The sequence below is a fragment of the Canis lupus genome, chromosome 20 (assembly GCF_048164855.1).
Source record: "Canis lupus baileyi chromosome 20, mCanLup2.hap1, whole genome shotgun sequence".
Taxonomy (NCBI): domain Eukaryota; kingdom Metazoa; phylum Chordata; class Mammalia; order Carnivora; family Canidae; genus Canis; species Canis lupus.
In genome coordinates this window covers 6,895,847-6,915,000 of record NC_132857.1, presented here as the reverse complement: position 1 = coordinate 6,915,000, position 19,154 = coordinate 6,895,847, and positions in this window count along the sequence as shown.

Below are 19,154 nucleotides of genomic sequence, written 5' to 3'. Positions count from 1 at the left end.
GTGATAAGTTTAAAGTACGGAGATGCCCCAGAGAAAGACAAGACTTCTGGTTACATTTGATTGAAAGACAGAAGAGCCTCAGTGAAGTTGGCAACTGAGTTGTCTTGAATAGAAGCTAGCCAAGTGCAAAATGGTAGAGGAGCATTTTGGGTAGAGAAACATATTGTTAAATAGCATGGGGGAATTTCAGGGAAGTGTGAAAAGTTTCACAAATCTGTAGTTGAGCATGTGCTGTGAATGAAGTGCTATATGCATTGAGGCTATAAAGAAAAAGGAAACATGTCCTAAAAGTAGAACTTGGAATGCCTTATTGGAGAGTTTATACTTCACACTGTAGGCAGTCATTCAAACACAACTTCTAAAGAACACGGGTATTGAAGGGTGTTGCTACTTCTTAATTGGAGAAAAGAGGAAACTGCAGTTAGTCAACTAACCTTAGGAAATACCTGATTAAACAAAAGTAATTTAAGTCTTTTCTGTAGGATTTACACTGCTGACCAAGTGGGGCATGGATTGTGGCGTACTTCCCAAAATTATATTGACCATGAAATCTTTTTGTCTGAAAATATTGACTGATGTACTCTAGAAAATTCAGGAAACACTGCTCTATATAATGGAACATTTCATCATTTCCCCCTAAGCACAATGAGATATGTTCACAGTGACAGAAAAGAGATAGGAAAATGAGGTAGGATATTGTTGCAGCAAGTTACATAAAGACAAGAAGATCCTACATTAATGCAATGACCAAAAAATCTAAACCAAAAAAACAAGGCAGAAGGAAAGAAAGAAAGAAAGACAAATTCAAGGGATATTTAGGAGTTTGCAGAAATAAATTTGTTAACTAGATGTGAGGATATTTTTAAAAACATATTGATTTCATCACCCCTTTGGCTAAAACCCCGAAACGGTTTGCCATCTCTCATAACATCTTTAAATTCTTTTTAAAAAAATATTTTATTTATTTACTCATGAGAGACACAGAGAGAGAGGCAGAGACACAGGCAGAGGGAGAAGCAGGCTCCATGCAGGGAGCCCGACATGGGACTCGATCCCAAGACCCTGGGATCAGACCTAAGCCAAAGGCAGACACTCAACTGCTGAGCCACCCAGGTGTCCACATCTTTAAATTCTATATGGATATGCATGTTCTGCTCCTTTATTCTTTGGCACCTCATCTGTCATCATCACATTTCTTCAGACTCCTTTCCTTCCACCAACTCTGGCCTTCCTCGACCAGTTCTCACTGTTGTGCTTCCTTCGCCTGACAGCCTTTACACTTGCAGTTCTCTATCTTCAACTGTCTCTTTTCCATCTCATAAGACAGTTAACTCAATACTTATACTTTAGTTCTAGGTTCAAGTGTTCCTTCTTCTGAAAATCTTTTTATGACTCTTTTGATTAGGTCAAATGTCATTACATGATGTTTTGGGATGAAGTATCTCTCAATCTATACTTTTGACACAGCTGAATCTCCAGGAAAGCAGGGAACAGTTGCTGGTGCATTAAAAAGTTCTATGATACTCATTTAATATAATAATAAATGAATAAATGGGAAAGGAAGAAATCAAAGATATCTCTAAGATTTATGACTTGGCAATGATTATACAGTTATATTTATTGAGTAGAAAACATTTGGCTTTTGATCTATTTTTGATATGCCTGAGCAGTCAGAAGTTGAGTCTGGAGATCAGGAGAAAAAATCTGAGTTAGCAGTGGGCATTTTGAATCAGTCATTGTAATTAGTGAGACAACCCAAGGAGACTATATGCAAGAAACAGGAAGTCTAAGAAAGACCCTCTGAGTGGTAACTGCGTAATGAAACAAGTGTAAGAGAGGTCTATGAAAGAGATTTGATGATGCAAACAGGGATGAGAAGAAAAACAGGAAAAACTATTGAGAAACCAAGAAAATGAGTTTCAAATCAGGAGGAAACGTCATTGATGGACACTGGACTATTTTAAGTCCAGCCAAATTTACTTGTGAGTTACACATTTCGAAGAGATTATAGATGGAGATAAACAAGGTTGAAACCATGGTAGTTCATACCACTTGGATATAATTAATACTCTATAACTTTCCTTATAAAGAAGAGAAAAAATATTCAGATAATCTGTTAACCACTGGCTTTGTTAAGTGTGAGGATAAGAATCATATAGATTTAGGAGATAGCTAGGATATAGTAAAGTATTTTTTTATATATTTTACTTGTATGTACCTATTTATATTTCCTTCAGTTCCTCCCATATATACTTGAGGTAATAATACCCATTTTCCAGAGTTATCTGTATTAAATAAAATATAAATGAAGATAGTTATTTAATTGTTGAGTTTATATAAGATATCTGTATGGAAACTAAACTTACTTTAATACTTTGAGGATTAAGAAAGGTGAAAATGCTGGCCTAACTTTACCCTAACAGCACTATCCTAAAAAAATATGTAATGTATTTCCTAACAGAAAATGCAATAGAAGTACATTTCCAAAAAAAAAATTATATACCCTTGGCAAAAATCTATGTGAAAAAGCCAACAAAATTCAGAATATCCATTTTATAAACCCTTTATCTGCAACAGGATAAACAAGTATTATAATCAGAATTCAGGTTCACATTAAATTCTAGAAATTCCTTATTGATATCTTAAAATAGAGGGAATAATTATCATCATCTAGCCCTATTTAAATCAGTCAATATCATTTGAAAACAGCACTGCAATATATAAGAAAATAAGACTCAAGCTCAAGGATGTCTGAAATTACCATTACAATTTTTCTACAGTAAAGTATTTCATCCACTTCAGGATTATCCATAACACAAGCTGTGCTTAATGAATAAATAATTTCTAGAAAGTTTAAAAAAAAAATAGTTCTGCTTCAAAGGAATTCTTTGTCAAATAGCATTTAAAGAGTCAGTTCTTTCTTAGCAGTGTTATGCATTAGCCTAGAACTAATTTGGAGAACTTAATCAAATGATCTTTATAGATGTGAAGTATGAGATAAATATATCATCAGAAGATCTATCCCATTCTCTTCTTGAAACTACTCAATTTTCAACTATAACATTACATGCTCCTCTATTTGACTTTGACTCTAGTATTTTAGTTACCTCTTGATTATATACATATCATTATTAGAATTCTTTTCTCAAAAGGTGGCATTTAATAACATAGTCAAAAAACATATGTTAGAGTGATTGAGGTCATGTAGAACGATCTGTCTGAAAGTTGAAATTGTTTTCTTCACACTGTGTTTCTTGCATAATACTTGAAATGATTAATATTTTCCTTGAAAATTAAATGTTAAATTGCCTAGAAAAATAACATATACAGAAAATATTCGAACTGTCTTAAATTTAAGTTCCCAGGTTACATAAAGTCTGAGTAATCTTTAAATACATTTTTCTATTCTATTTCAATGTCCTATATTATATCTATTAATAAAAATATAAACCTGACAGAAGAGAGTAACTGTAATATATGGAAAATACGCATATACAAGTTTTATTCTTAATAGAAATCTATCATTTTATTTAAGAAACATCTTTAATACCATAAAATCTATAGAGAAAAATAAGAAAAATATATCTTTAATGACAAAAAGTTTATAAATGAGAATTTACTTTTCAAAAACACTAAAGCTGGGATGTTTTCTCATGAAGTAACAGAGTGGCAATTTCTCTATGTAATCCGATTAATGGTGTTAGCCAAAATGCATGATTCAGGACTTTATCCTGTTGTCATTGATTTACTGTTGAGACTAACTATTCATTTCAAACCTTCCAATGGATGATACACAAAATTAATGAAAGTATGTTAAGGAGATTTATATAGTGTAATATATTCACTTTGTATTTTTACTAATTAACTAAGATATATCACAAAAGAAGGAAATATATTAAGATCATAAAAGTTAAGGAAAGGCAAGAATGGAATTACAAGAAAAAAAACAATCATCTTGATTTAAGGACGTGAAGGTAAAATAATCTAAATGTCAGGGTTTTGAGGAACTTTACATAATTACACTTTTGGAAAATTTACCTTGTGGGATTATAATGGGAAGAGATAGTGAGGAAATATTCATATTTAAAATCAAACTTTCGGTTTTTTGGATGAACATTACCAACATAATGACGGCTGGCCAATTTTTAGGTGTGACACACTTTTCATCCACACAGCAAACAAAAAGAAGAGACAAGGACATAAATATAGTATTTTAATCACTTAGCTCAGCTTTGAAAGAAATGTAATTTTGGTGTATTATACAGCAACTGCTGAATAACTGCACAGCAACAGAATCTGGGTTGTAAATTCCCAATATTTCCAATACTGACAATAACTGAAAGGTCATTAGCGAAAAGATGTCATCATCATCACTAAACAAGATGTGAGATAAACAACTTGGATACCTTCCACATGACAGATAATATCTATATGTGAGTCCTAAACCCAACAAATAGGTTACTCAGGATCCTAAAGAGACTTATGTCGCCATCAGACAAATTATTGTTGTAGTGAAAAACATTAAGAACACATTCTCTCCAAAATAAAGTTTCCATTTAGGCACAGTCAGCAGGGCTTAATTAGAAGGCATGAATAATTGAACGTGCTGCTGCTCTCTCTGAGCAACAAACTTAAGAGTTATGTGGAAGCACATTCCTGTTAGACAAAAGGGCACGCTGCACTGAATCATTCTCGAATGTTTTCCCCTCTCTGAAGGCAACCTTTTCAGTGATAATTCAAATGAATACCCTCTGAGCAAATACTATAAATATAGGTCTTCAGTTAAAATGGAAACAAACAAACAAAGCAAAACAAAAAGAATTCCTGCAATCTCTACATAAAACCAAGTTTCTGGAAAAAATAGTAGAGAGACAGAAGAGGGGGAGAGGCAAAGGGTATGCATTAAAAATCCCTTAAAATATTGAAGTCTTCGTACAACTGGTAATGCTGGTAACAGTGTTAGATAGCAAGCTCACAAATATTCTCAGTCAGAGCACAATTTGAATTTATGTACGTGTTTTTCACTTTCTACCAGCCCCTCCCTAACTGTATGATAATAAACCAAATGTTTGAATGCTTGCCTGTGATCCCTGGTGGGGCTGTGTCAGCTCCCATATGTTTAGGAGCTCTTTAAAAAGTCACAGAGGAGTTAGTTGAGCTGATTAAGAATATATCTGTTAAAAGTAATAATAATAATAAAATAAATAAAAATAAAAATAAAAAAATAAAAATAAAAATAAAATAAAAATAAAAATAAATAAAATAAATATATCTGTTAGGCAGTTAAGACATGAGTGAGGAGAGGTAAAGCTGGGCTGGCCATACCCTCCATGCCACCCTGAGGGCTAAGGACTTACCAGAAGGCAAGACCTGGCCACAGAGTTGCCTCAAAAGCCACAAAAGGACTTCTAAGAGCTGAGCACGTGGGCAAAAGGTGCAACTGGCTCTTAGGTTACCCTAAAGTCACAGCAAAGCCCATTCAAGGCCCATGAATACACAAATCCATCAATACAATTACAACAGAAACCAAAATGTGCTAGAACCACCAGCTGTCAATCAAAAATGCCAAAGTCAAACTTACAGGAACACAAAGCAGTCCTAAAAGGATGCAGCTAGAGCTTCTCGATGCCATTGCTGCTCTTGCTCCCAGAAGTGGCCCGTTTTCACTCTTGAAAATGTACTACGCTTATCCACTCAATAAGCTCTATCTCTCTGTTCTGGTCTTGGGTCTCTGGTTCTTTGGTGCATCTGGGACAAGAACCCAGCAACCCAATAACATATCTACTGTCAAGCAGTATATAAGTGAACTAAAAAAAAAACAAAAACAAAAACAAAAAAAAAAAACATTAAGACACAAGAACGAACAAAAGTCAAATACTTGAACAGTTAACAAAACCAAAACCCTAAACAAAACATAAATCACAGGGTTTAATTACCTAGCTCACCCCACCAAGCACTGATTTCCCTGGAGCCATGTCCAGCACTGCCATGTCCAAAACACTTCTGTGTTTTGCTTTTGTTTTTATTCTCATTTCCTATTCTTTTTCTTAAAGATTTTATTTATTTATTTATGAGAGACAGAGCAAGAGGCAGAGACATAGGTAGAGGGAGAAGCAGGCTCCCTGTGAGGAGCCCCATACAGGATTCGATCCCAGGACCCGGGGTCATGACCTGAGCTGAAGGCAGATGCTCAAGCGCTGAGCCACTCAGGCGTTCCTCTTTTTTCCTACTCTGAGCCATGTCCCATCTTCTTGGATCCCCTGTTTACTCTGCAGAACTAACCAAAGGAGTCCCATCTCCTTCTATGTTTATTAGTTTGTCTCCCGTAATAAGGAATTGCAACCCACTCCTTGAAAGCTACAGCTACCGCCCTTGCTCTTGCTGACCTTGCAGGGCCCTCCCTGCCCTCTCTATAACCTTCTATCGTATTGCTCTCTGCCTCTCTCAAATTACTTCTCTTTCCATATTCTGTGCCATGCTTGCGGCCCCTGTGAACCTGCAGAAGGAGACATCAGAGCACACGGTTAAAAGTCTCAGACTCAGTGAGGAGGTCACAGGGCAGGTTTTTTCAGGTTGGTAATGCCCGTCAGTGATGCTACTTACTACAGGCTAATTCGACTTTTGCTTATTTGGCTCTCTCCACTTGCTACTCTCTGCTCTTTCAGGATGGCCAACACATGTTTCTACTAGAAATAACTTCTCTGTGGCTGCAGTTTAGAAGATAGCTCTTTCACAGAAGCCCAGGAGATCTATACTCTGCTATCCCCACAGCACAGTCTCCAACTCCAGGGTACCAGGGAGGCATTTCTGCAAGGTGACTACCTAGAAAAGTACCTAGGCTTACTCCCCTGAAACATCTTTTAATTCTTATCCAGGGTATTTAAAGGATGCACAGTATATTCCTTAGCCAACTGTTAATATTTATAGGGAGCCTCCAACATTTTGTGCATAAATTTTTTTAAAGTGTCATCCAAAAATACCTTTTTTTGTAGAGACAGTTTTGTGCAATAATTCGGAATGTAGACTACAAAATGCCCCAGATTCTAATCTCAGGACTGCTACATCCTACCCACATGAACTTCACCAAGTCATTTTACCTCTCTATACCTCAATTTCTTCCTCTGTAAAACAGGACAATATTCTTCGTAAGGTTATTAGGAAGAATAAATGTGCTTAAAGATGTAAAGTGCTCAGAATAATACCCACCACATACAAAGCACTGTATCAGGTGTTTGCTGTTAATATTATTATGACTAGTATTGATGGGAGAAAGTTGGATGTTAGTCTTTACTTTCTACTAATTCATCTTATACTTTTGCAAGCATTTTAAGCTTCTTTAATGTATTAAAGAATAAAGAATTGCTCTCATATCTACATTTTTTTCCAACATCAAAAACATGAATTACTTAGAAATTTCCTTGGGTAATACACTTCCAAACTGAAGCAAGGTTGTTCTTAAAATATTTACAATTAGGAGGACTTAATGGCTGTCTTATTCTTGAATTGCATACAGTCACAAGACAACCTCTTGGATAGTATAGATTAGACACTTTAAAAATTTTTATTGACTATATCCATATTTTATAATGTGATTTTGTTTTAAAATTATAGTAATAGGTACTTTTCTCACATTATTTATTTGCTATTATTGCTGCTGCTATGGGCATTGTTTATACTGAACATTTATTCCTAGGAAGAAGAAAATATTGAAATTCATTGTTTTCTTTTTCAATAATGAAATTCTATACAGATGGATCTGAAATTTCTTCTCATTTCAATCATTGAACATGTAATATTACATAGCCTGGAGTATAAACAGGAGCTAAAAATAAAAACACAGGGGATCCCTGGGTGGCGCAGCGGTTTGGCGCCTGCTTTTGGCCCAGGGCGTGATCCTGGAGACCTGGGATCGAATCCCACGTCGGGCTCCCTGCATGGAGCCTGCTTCTCCCTCTGCCTGTGTCTCTGCCTCTCTGTCTCTCTCTGTGTGACTATCATGAATAAATAAATAAAATATTTAAGAAAATAAAAAATAAAAATAAAAACACATATTCCTTAGCTCATAATAACTATGATATGTGGGGGATCCCTGGGTGGCTCAGCAGTTCAGTGCCTGCCTTTGGCCCAGGGAGTGATCCTGGAGTCCCAGGATCAAGTCCCACATCGGGCTCCCTGCATGGAGCCTGCTTCTCCCTCTGCCTGTCTCTCTCTCTCTCTCTCTCTCTCTTTCTTTGCGTCTATCATGAATAAATAAATAAAATCTTAAAAAAAAAAAACAAAAAACATGTTATGTTTCCTGTAAAGAACAAATAACCTTACCACAATAGCAGTTTTGGAAAGCAGCCTCCCCAAAAAAGAGAAATGATTCAGAAAAAAAAAAAAAATACAATCTTAAATTTGGAAAACAATTGAGATGTCAACCAGACAAATAGTCTATCTCATATAATCAACCCCTACAAAGCATCCATTTTTTTCTAATAGACATTGACCCATTGCTTAAAAATATTTGGGTTGAGGAGCTCATTATTTCATAGAGCACCCTATTTCTTTGTATTTCTGAAACATTCAAATTGCATTAAAAATCACATCCATGTTATTTCCCTCCATATGCCCTGTTTCTGCTATCTAGATTAAGAAATAAGTTCATTATCTTAAGATATTTCTTATGATATGATTTCTAGTTTTTAACTATCCTAATTGCTCTTCTCTAATCATATTCTTCTTTGCTTGTTTCCCTCTGAAAATCTCAGGCAATTTCAAAATCCTTTCTTGTTTTGTTTTGGAAATAAAACATAAATTTCTATTTAATAAAGCACGTAGTTATAACTCAAAGGACAAAATCTGTTTTCTTCATTTATTGACAATTTTCATTTGGCTTCTTTAGTAGTTTCCTTAGAAAATAGGAGCAACATAAATACACATTTTTGACTAAAAAGTAGAATGACCTGGTTTGGTGTAGCCTCAAATCTAAAGAATGACATGAATCTCTTTGCTTTCTATATTACCATCAAGTGCTATGTTACTATTTTTAAAGTCCAACCTACTATTTGTCCATTTTTATTTGTGGCTAAAATTAATTTCCCCACTATTTCTATTAGTGGGCAAATTAATTCTAAGATAAAACAAAACAAAACAAAAAACAGTGAAAGTGTTATGTATTAATTATAATAATAGGAAATATTAAGTGAATCTCATTAAATATATTGCTCAAAGTTGCAAATGACTGTTAAACACGAAATGATTCTCTCCTTTCCAAATTGAGAAATTAAGCATGTATTTTCTCAAGGATAGTGATGAGAAAAATAATCCTTTAACGACTCATCTCTGAATGGATAAGTGCATATTTATATCTTTATCCATGCTTAATGGAATCGCATATGTAGATTATATAAGTATAGGGGTAGATATTTTAGAAAAAGGATATTGCAAAGGATGTCGCACTCAGGACTTCAGATGATTGCAATGTATCTGAGAGAGCAAAATAATGAGGGCTTCTTGTCTATAATTGGGGGTTAGAGGTGGAATTTGAAGAATAATTATAACCAAGAGAAAAAGGAAAAAGGAAATATAATCATTTTCAGAATTTGAAATGTCATGGTGTAGTCAAGTTGATTTTTACAAAAATCACATGAAAACATCAAAAAACACAGGAAAATGAGTATGAATTTGCTGAATTACTATTATTAGCAATGATGCTAGTGGGGGTTAGGGGAGGACATATTGTGGTTGAACAGAGTTAATGTAGATGAATCATAAATTATAGGAAGAGAAATAGGTACTTTAATAATTTTTCATTTTGAAGTACATGTTTTATGCATCTATGAAAATGCCCTATAAATTAAGTAATATATTGAATACTGAGAAAAAAAGCAAACATTTTATTCAAACCAGTTGTTTCATTTTCCCATTTTATTATATACCACAGAAAAGTAATTTAAAATTCATAACCAAACCCTATCTTGTATCAGAAAACAATCTTCTCTTCCATATTCAAATTTATTTTTAAAGGGAAAAATGTATATTTTACAACTTGTGTTAATAATAAAATGTTGGCTTTTCATATAATATTTTGGCCAGAAATCCTGAGTTTTCTCTTGCATACTTACATTTGTCTAACACAACCTAACAATGATTCTGCAACAATTTAGGCAATGCTAGTGAAGGAGATTTTTAGTTAAAACAGAACTCTAATGAGGGTCATGACATCATTTGCATCAAATTAACATCAGTTTCCAAGTGAAATGGGCAAAGCTAATGTTACTAACTCAAAGATGTTCAAGTACTGTACTTAAGGTAACTCTCACAAGCAACTCGAAAACAATCCCATGGTTTTAGTGTAGGATCTTCATGAGGCCTGGAAGAGAAACTGATTCTAGCTTATGTCTGTGCACCTAGAAAAAAATAAGTATTTTAATTGCACATCTTGGATTAAGACTTGAAAGCTTTTATTCAGATTCTAGAAAAACACAATTGATTCAACAAACAAATGTGTTTTTTAAAAGTTAACACTGTTCTGATATTGAATTGATAATTTCCTACTAGTCCTCTATTTAGTATCCCTTTCTTAGTATAATGACACTGTATTTGGTATTTTTCAGGAGAAGAAAAATATGGCTTTTGCTGTTCTTATTTAATGAAGAACTGACTTTTGAGAGGATCTTTCAAAATTGCCTTTATGATCTACAAATAAAGCCCAGGAACCTGTCTTACTAATAACCCATGCCCTCTGATCATTGTGTGAAAGTATATTTTGCAGTTTTTATACTTACATATGCATTAGGTCACTTGGATTTTGTATAAGGTCTTTTTTTTATAAATTTATTTTTTATTGGCATTCAATTTGCCAACATATAGTGTAACACCCAGTGCTCACCCCATCAAGTGCCCCCCTCAATGCCCATCACCCAGTCACCCCCACCCCTCACCCACCTCTCTTTCCACTACCCCTAGTTAGTTTCCCAGAGTTAGGAGTCTCTCATGTTCTGTCTCCCTTTCTGATATTTCCCACTCATTTTTTCTCCTTTCCCCTTATTCCCTTTCACTACTTTTTATATTCCCCCAAATGAATGAGACCATATAATGTTTGTCCTTCTCCAATTGTATAAGGTCTTCCTTAACTTCTTGAGATAGGGACTGCTAAGGCCTAACAAATACATCGAGGCAAGAATACCACCAATTACACACTAGAGAACTTATCTAAAAAAATTCAACAAAGGAAAATTAAATTTATAAATATTACTTACAACATAATTTGTAACTATATACTCTCATCCAATAACAGAGACATAGCTAAATATTTTTGAACATTTTCAGATAAATATTTTAGCCACAAAGTTATAATTATGATGATAATTATGAAGATGTGAATGATATAATGTGAAGTGATAAAAGTACAATATGATCTTAATTATATGAGAAATAAATATTCATGTGAAAATAGTAGAAGGGCAAATGGGCTTAGTCTTGAGAAAGGATTTTATAGTTGTAAATAGATGATTTTTTTCTTTATAAATGCTCCATTCTAATGTTATTGTTACAAATACATATAAATAAACATGATTGTGCATTGCATAAAATAAAGTCAGTCCAATCATCTGATTTGCAAGAAGGTAGAAATGGAAGTCTTAGCTCTATTAGAAAACTCTCCATGTTCTGAGCATATCTAATTAAAATGATAGAGTTATATATATCTGACTTTATTCTCTACCAGGTCAGTATTGCACAATATAGATTAGGAAATGGGATCTATGACGATATATTGAGGGAAGAGTCTATAAATCTATAAACCATGACTTTCTAGTCACAACTGAGCCAGAAGTGCTTGGGTAAAAAATATAAATACTATTATTAAGCCTGTAGGTGCCCTTCACTATGCCTTATATTTATTATGTCACTTAATTGCCACAATTATGGTATGTGATGGCTATTATTATCCACTCCACTTTACAGATGAAGAAACCAATTCTCAAAGAAATTAAATGACTTGTCTAAAATCGCAGAGCAAGCAAATGGCCTCATCAATTCTAAAGCCAATTCTGTTGAGCCCAAGAGCCATTGACTTTAATCCACATACTGTACTGCCTCAACATGAAAATGACCCGGCTTCTCACTATCTGCACAGAGCCATAGCGGTTCACAGGCTAAGTCCTGTTGTCAGGGGCAAGTTGCCCTTTGTGTGCACAGGCAAGACATTTTATTTTTGCTGGTTTCAGATTTCTCTGGGTAAAATGAAAATAATAGTAATAATAATGGCAATACTCCCCCCGTCCCAAAGGGTTGTTGTGAGATTTAAAGACCTGAAACTTGTCATTTCCTCCATTCACTCAGCCAGTCATCACTGAACAGTGACTTTGTTCCAAGCCTTCAGTCAGGGCCCAGAACTAGGAAGCTGAGTCAGTGTAGGAAGGGAGGAAAAACTTACCACTTGAACCAATTAGGATTTATCAAATGCATTAAGTACCATGAAAGAGAAATAAAGATGGGGAGGGATCTTCAATAGTTCAGGGGGTGGATAAGTCCTCCCTGAGGAAGTACTGCATCATCTGGAATTTGAAGGATGAATAGAGAATTAATAAACAATGTGAGGGAGACTCTCTGGCAGAGAACAGCAGGTATAGAGACCCCGAAGTAGGAAAATGTGTGCTTGAGGAATAAAAGTCACGCAAATCAGTAACATTTTACACCAGAAGCTAAGAAGCTGCATAAAATGATACTGGAGAGAAAAGCAAGGCTAGATAACAGAGTCCTTCAGACCCTTTAAAGATGTTGATTTTTTTCATCAACAAAGAGTAATGACAAGTCATTGAAGGGTTTTGAGTAGTGTTGCCTGAGTGGCTCAGTTAGTTAAGTGCCCAACTCTTGGTTTTGGGTTAGGCCATGATCTCAGGGTGCTGGGATTGAGCCCTGCATCCAGCTCCACAATGCATGGGGAGTCGACTCAAGATGCTCTCTCTCCTTCTCCCTCTGCCCCTCTCCACTGCTCGAGGCGTGAGCTCGCTTGTTCTCTCTCTTTCTCTCTCTCTCTCTCTCTCTCTCTCATAAATAAATCTTCAAGGGTTTCAAGTAGATCAGGGCCTAGCCTGATTGAGTTTTAAAAGAATTAAGGAACTGTGGGAAAGGTTTGGAATAGATGGATAGAGACAAATTAGCAAATGGCAGAGGAGAAGTAAAAGATACAGGTAGTTTGGACTAAAGCTAAACTCCGAGGATTTCCAGCATTTGAGTGTTGCCTGGAGGAAAGAAAACAAGCCAAATAAGCCCCTTGAGGAGGAGTAGCTAAGAGGTGAAGAGGTACCTGGACAGGGTAGTGAAGCCAAAGGCAAAGCTTCAAGGAAGAAAAGGCTAATACTACCAAGTGTAATTTATTTATTTATTTATTTATTCATTCATTCATTCATTCATTCATTTATTTATTTAAAAAGATTTTATTTATTTATTCATGAGAGACAGAGAGAGAGAGAGAGAGAGAGAGGCAGAGACACAAGCAGAGGGAGAAGCAGGCTCCATGCAGGAAGCCTGATGGGGGACTCGATCCTGGGACTCCAGCATCATGCCTTGGGCCAAAGGCAGGTGCAAAACTGCTGAGCCACCCAGGGATCCCTACCAAGTGCAATTTAAAGGTCAACTAGATTTGGAAATAAAATGTGCCTTTGGATTTAGGGACAAGGCATTTATACAATGAATAATGACCTCTTTATTTTTATTTTTCTCAGGGATTTAGGTTTTTGTTCTGTTAAAAGATAAGCTGAGGCATAGGAAAAAAAAATTTATGAGTTTCTTTAAGCAAGCATAGATTCCAATAGGGCAGCACCAAGTTGGAAGTGGTTAGGAGCAATCCACTGACAGGAGTTAGGGGCTCTCGTTTATAGAGAAGGTATGGAATCAAGGCAAGAAAACTATTTGCAGGGTTATATACAGTTTGAGGTGTTGCATGGTTTGGGACAGGAGAGCTCACTTTGTCTCCTTTACATTCTAGGTTGGTTCTCAGATGATTCTGTAACCCATGATCCAAAATACAATCCTAGACCAAATGGTTGAAGTTGAATTCATGCTGATATCCATGTTTTCTTTTCTGGGAATTCCAATCCTGAAAGAGTTTTAGAACTCTGACTTGATTCTATCGTTTGGTTCCAAGAAATATTATTTTCTGAAAAGAAATTTCATACTTGTTAATCTATAAAGAATATCACTTTTATCTTTACTCTGTGAGTTACTAGTTAATCCAGTTGGTAGCCCTTTGGGAGTCTTTACATCTTATTGTCATTGTTTATACAATTTTGTAACAAAACTAGGGCTTCGCCCCACCCCACCACCAGTATTTCAATTCTCTAAAGAAAATACTCCCCAAATCAGAATTCAAATTTCCTTTGGAAGAAGTCATCTTAATATCTGAACTGTACTTCTAACCTTTAAAATATATTGTCATAGCTGGTAATCTTCCTACAGGCAAGTGGTAATTATTGGGATTTGTGAGCAAATAAAGCCATGCTGCACCATTAGTAATGGGTTTCCAATCTTGAACTAACTTGACCTTGTATGTTCTGTATAATGGCACATAGTAGAGAATAAACTGCTAAAGTAGAAAGAAAACAACAAAAAGAGAGGACAGGAACTTAATCAGTCAGACATGTTAGTGCCTTGAGGAACTAAACTGTCTCATTCTTCATGAACTGGATGATATTTCTAAAAGTGCTGCTCTTCCTCCTGGTCTTGGGATATTTCTCCTTGTCAGCTTTTGAAGCAAGGCACAGTCTTGTGCTTTTGTTGTGGTTGCTGTTATTGTTCCAAAGAAGTTGTCACATATTATGTGGCAGTCGTGAAATCTAAAACTAACACATTCTTACAAGTCGGTTCCTGGTTTCCTGATGCTCCCAAGAGCCTGAGCAGAGCTCTTTTGAAGTTTAAGTTATAAAGAACCCCAAACTGGTGCACCTGCATGGCTCAGGGCTTGAGAGTATGCCTTTGGCTCAGTGCATGATCCCGGGGTCTGGGATCCAGTCCCACATGGGGCTCCCTGCATGGAGCCTGCTTCTCCCTCTGCTTGTCTTTCTGCCTCTCTCTTCGTGTCTCTCATGAATAAATGAATAAAATATTTTTAAAAAATCACTAAAGCACTGAAAACTAAGCGTGAGGGCATGTTAAAATCTGTCCTCAGGTGAAACCATGCTGGTATTTATGCCCATAGGTGTAGAACTTGTATGATTAGAAATGAACATCAACATGATACCAACTTAATTATCCAGTATCAATAAATAGCAAAATGTGGAGACTATATTAATTTTTTTTCCAAATTTGTACAGAGCATAACAACGTAGTACGATGTATTCCACTTTGTGATTAAAAAAAAACAAAAACAACAAGATAATGAAAGGAGAGAAATACTTGGCTGTCAGTTGTTAAAAATTGCATTTGGGATAAATTTTCTTCACTTTCTTTCTTATTCTTTCTTTTCCTGTATTTGCTAATTTCGCATTTCTTCATTTATAGTTTCTTTGGGGAAGATAGGGCCTTCCAAGTCATTTACTAATCTCTCTCAACAAATATTTACGGAGCATGTGCTACTTGTCTAGTGCTCTGCTAGGCTCTGGGGATGCAGCAGTGAACAAAAGCCAACATTGCCCATAACATCTTGGCACTGGCAGGAAAGTGGTTAAAAAAAAAAAAGAACCAATCAAATCACTTCTGAAATAAACCTCAAATTGTCCTTTTGCAATTGCTACAGAGTAAGGGTATATAGGGGAATTGAATGTGACCAAACAAGTCAAGGAACACTGGCCAACTATTCTGAGGAATCTGCTCTACTAAGAGGGCAGTGGAAGAATACCTGGCAAATGGAGCAGATGCTGCAAAGGGGTAGAGTGAACACAAAAAAAATCAAAACAATTCTACTATGCTTTGAGCAGAGGAAAAATGAGGGCAAAAATCAAGCTGGTCTCTAACTTGAGTGAAATATACTACATTTCCCCAAAGATTTGTGCACATTATATTTAACCACCATTGCATGTCTCTGATAGTGTTAGAAAGTAAAATGGCCAGTTGGTAAATTATGAAGAAAATACAATTGCAAGGCTAGTAGCTGGAGGCAAAAAATGTTTAAAAAAAAACAAATCTTCTGATTTTCAAGCCATGGATCCAATAATATTAACTCTCTTTATAATATAGCATAGTGTTTGTTGTATACTTCCATTAATTATGAACAAGCGATGCTTAAATGCATTCAGTTTATTGGTGACAAATGACATTGTGAGTGACTTTAATGAACATGAAAATGTGTTCATGAAAAAGCAGTGTCTTCCCTCATTTTTGTCTTACCTGGGGTGTTGAATTATCCTAGAAATACTCTCACAAAGAGATTTGGAATAAACTGGATCTCTTTTATTCTTGTCATGTTTTTACAAAATGTTAAATCTTAGCATCTTCATCTTTATCATTATTATTATTTTTTAAGTAGGTTCTATGCCCAACATGGGGCTTGGACTCATGACCTTGAGATCAAGAGTCCCATGCTCTACCAACTGAGTCAAGCAGGTGCCCCAGTGTCCTCATCGTTTTATTAAAAACGGAGTTATAATCTTTTACTTTACTCACTAAGTACTAATTTGTATTTGTAACAATAATACCTAACTTTGGTTGAGTGTTTCCTGTGAGATAGGAAGCTTGTATCTGCTAAAATGATCTGATTAAAGCAGGTCCTATTAGAGTTTTCATTTATAGATGAGAACTTGGAGGACCAGCACATCGAGGACCCAGTAATTAGGTCAAAGGCCTTATAAATAATAAAAGCATAAGCAAGAATCACTCCCAGACAATCCAGTATTTGAGTTGAAGCTTTTAACAACTAAGCTTTTAACAACTTTTAACAGCTTTTAACATATCCTCCTCTTCCGAAAGACACTTGGTTTGGCTTTTTCATCTCAACTAATATGCTAACACTAATACATTGGTTCCTCTGATGCCACCAGATTTTGATTAACTCCAGTTTCTTCTCTGTCAACAAATCTGGATAGGCTTTCAGATGCAAAGAAATTGATAAATTCAGCCAATCATCTGCTTATAGTTGTAAGTGCTTCTCCTTGACTTGATTACAAAGAAATCCCACAAATGATTTTGTAGGAAACCTATCTTGTCTGCTGATAATTTGACTTGAAACAAAGCAAAAAAGAAGGAAAGCTTTTTTCTTTTTTCTTTTTTTCTTTTTTTGGCATATTAATCCTCAAAATGTACATCCTGCTAGGAAGCTGCAGGGTACTTTAAACCAGGTTATTTTAACTAAACATAAATACAGCACAAATTGGATGTCCCCTCAGGCCTTTGAACTGACTTGAAACTTAGGCTGTACCCAGGCCTTCAGTTTTATCTATGCATGTTCTTGGAATAAAGCCAAATTCTCAGCAGAAACACACATTTGCAGGCATAGGACCAGCTGCAGACGGTTTTGAAACTATGAGCACTAGCATTTTCTAAAAGCTGAAAAATACAGACGATCTCTGAACTTTAATTACTTGACTTCTCCAAAGCCACATGGAGAAACCCCCTATTGTCTATGCCTAAACTATTCATCGCTTGGGGTGTGATGGAAAAAAAATAGGTTGGAAGCTTGACTGGTTTTACAGTCCTGGTCTACCATTTAGCTGTGGCAAATTGTTGACGTTTTATTTTCAGTTTTATCATACCTTTATGTTTTCACGTGTCTGTTCCTGGAATAGCACAGAATACCAACTTATCATTGTTATGTTGAAGCTGACGACTTTGAATTGCCAGTATTTGGAAGTGTGTCCTGGATATTCGTTTCTCTAATAAGTTTTAAAACACCTTTCTCCCTTTGTAGGTTTCTTTCCTTTTTTTCTGGGAAACAGCCTTCCATCTTAGCTGTCGTTCTAATGATTGCATCATTTTACACTATCATTGTATGGAAGGTTCATCTTTCACAGCAAATAAAATGCTCAGATTCGTGGAGCATTCATAAAATAATCTTTCAAAGTTTTTTAAGCTGAAGTAATATGGCCTCCAGTACCTGAATCCTAAGAAGACTAGGAAGGTTTTGGAGTTAGGTGGGGTAAAAAAGTGTTCCCCATGTCTCATCAAAAGAAATGTGTGTAAACACTGCAATTAAGACAAAACAGATTTGCTCTTTTAAGTATGACAAGGGAAACAGGTATCTTGGCAAGTAATGTCTTCTGAATTCAGGCACATTTATTGATTTGTTTTTTCAAGATTAGCTTATCTTGCTGAGCTCTGCAACCGTATTGTGTAATATCAATCGGTGGCCCAAGTTTTATAGCATTGAGGATATATTCCCTTTCCTTGGGAAAGCATGAATAGGCTGAAAAGGATGGTCATCAGCCTACATCCAAAAACAGAGTGCCATGTCCTGCTTCAGCGATGTGAACACCACTCCCAAGCCTGCCTGTTTATAACACAAATTAAAAAAAATGACAAATATCTTTCTTTGGAAGACTACAAAAAAGAATGAATTTGAAATGAATTACAGAAAGTCTGTCTATTTTCTGTTTCTGGGCTCTTGGCGCTAAATGTGATGCTGAGAAATGCAGACATAAGTATACGGGAAGCCTTTCAAATGAGCCCAGTAATTTGCAGTCACTTAATAACTTAAGATACCTGAACCAACACGGATGAAAAATTTTGGCTTCCAGCTGTGCTAAGTGTTCTGGAGCTTAACAGAACTTTCCAGCATATACAAAAAGACATTCGCATCTGAAACTTTGAGACACTGAAAAGAAGACCTTCAAAGTCTGATGAATTATATGCCAACCCAAGGCCCTTGTAGCAGCACACTAGCTCACATTTAGAGGGATAAATCAAAACATTAATCGGTCTTGTCAGTAAAGCAGGTGTTTTGACTGCCTTTGTGGTTCATTTTCATGCAAAGGGGTTGTGGGATACAGAAATCACAAGGGACTGCAAATAAATGGCACTGACAGGACTGATCCCATCAGGCAAGGGGGCCCAAACCAGCCTGTCTTTTCATATTATGAAACATACCTAATAGCAGTTCCTCCTTAAACTCTAGCTCTACAATAGTCTGTTTGTGGGCTCAGTACTTCATATGTTCAGTACTTATAACTGTATATGGCAAATAACATTATTATCCTCATAAGGAAATATAAGCACAAAATAAAAAGGAAATATAAGCA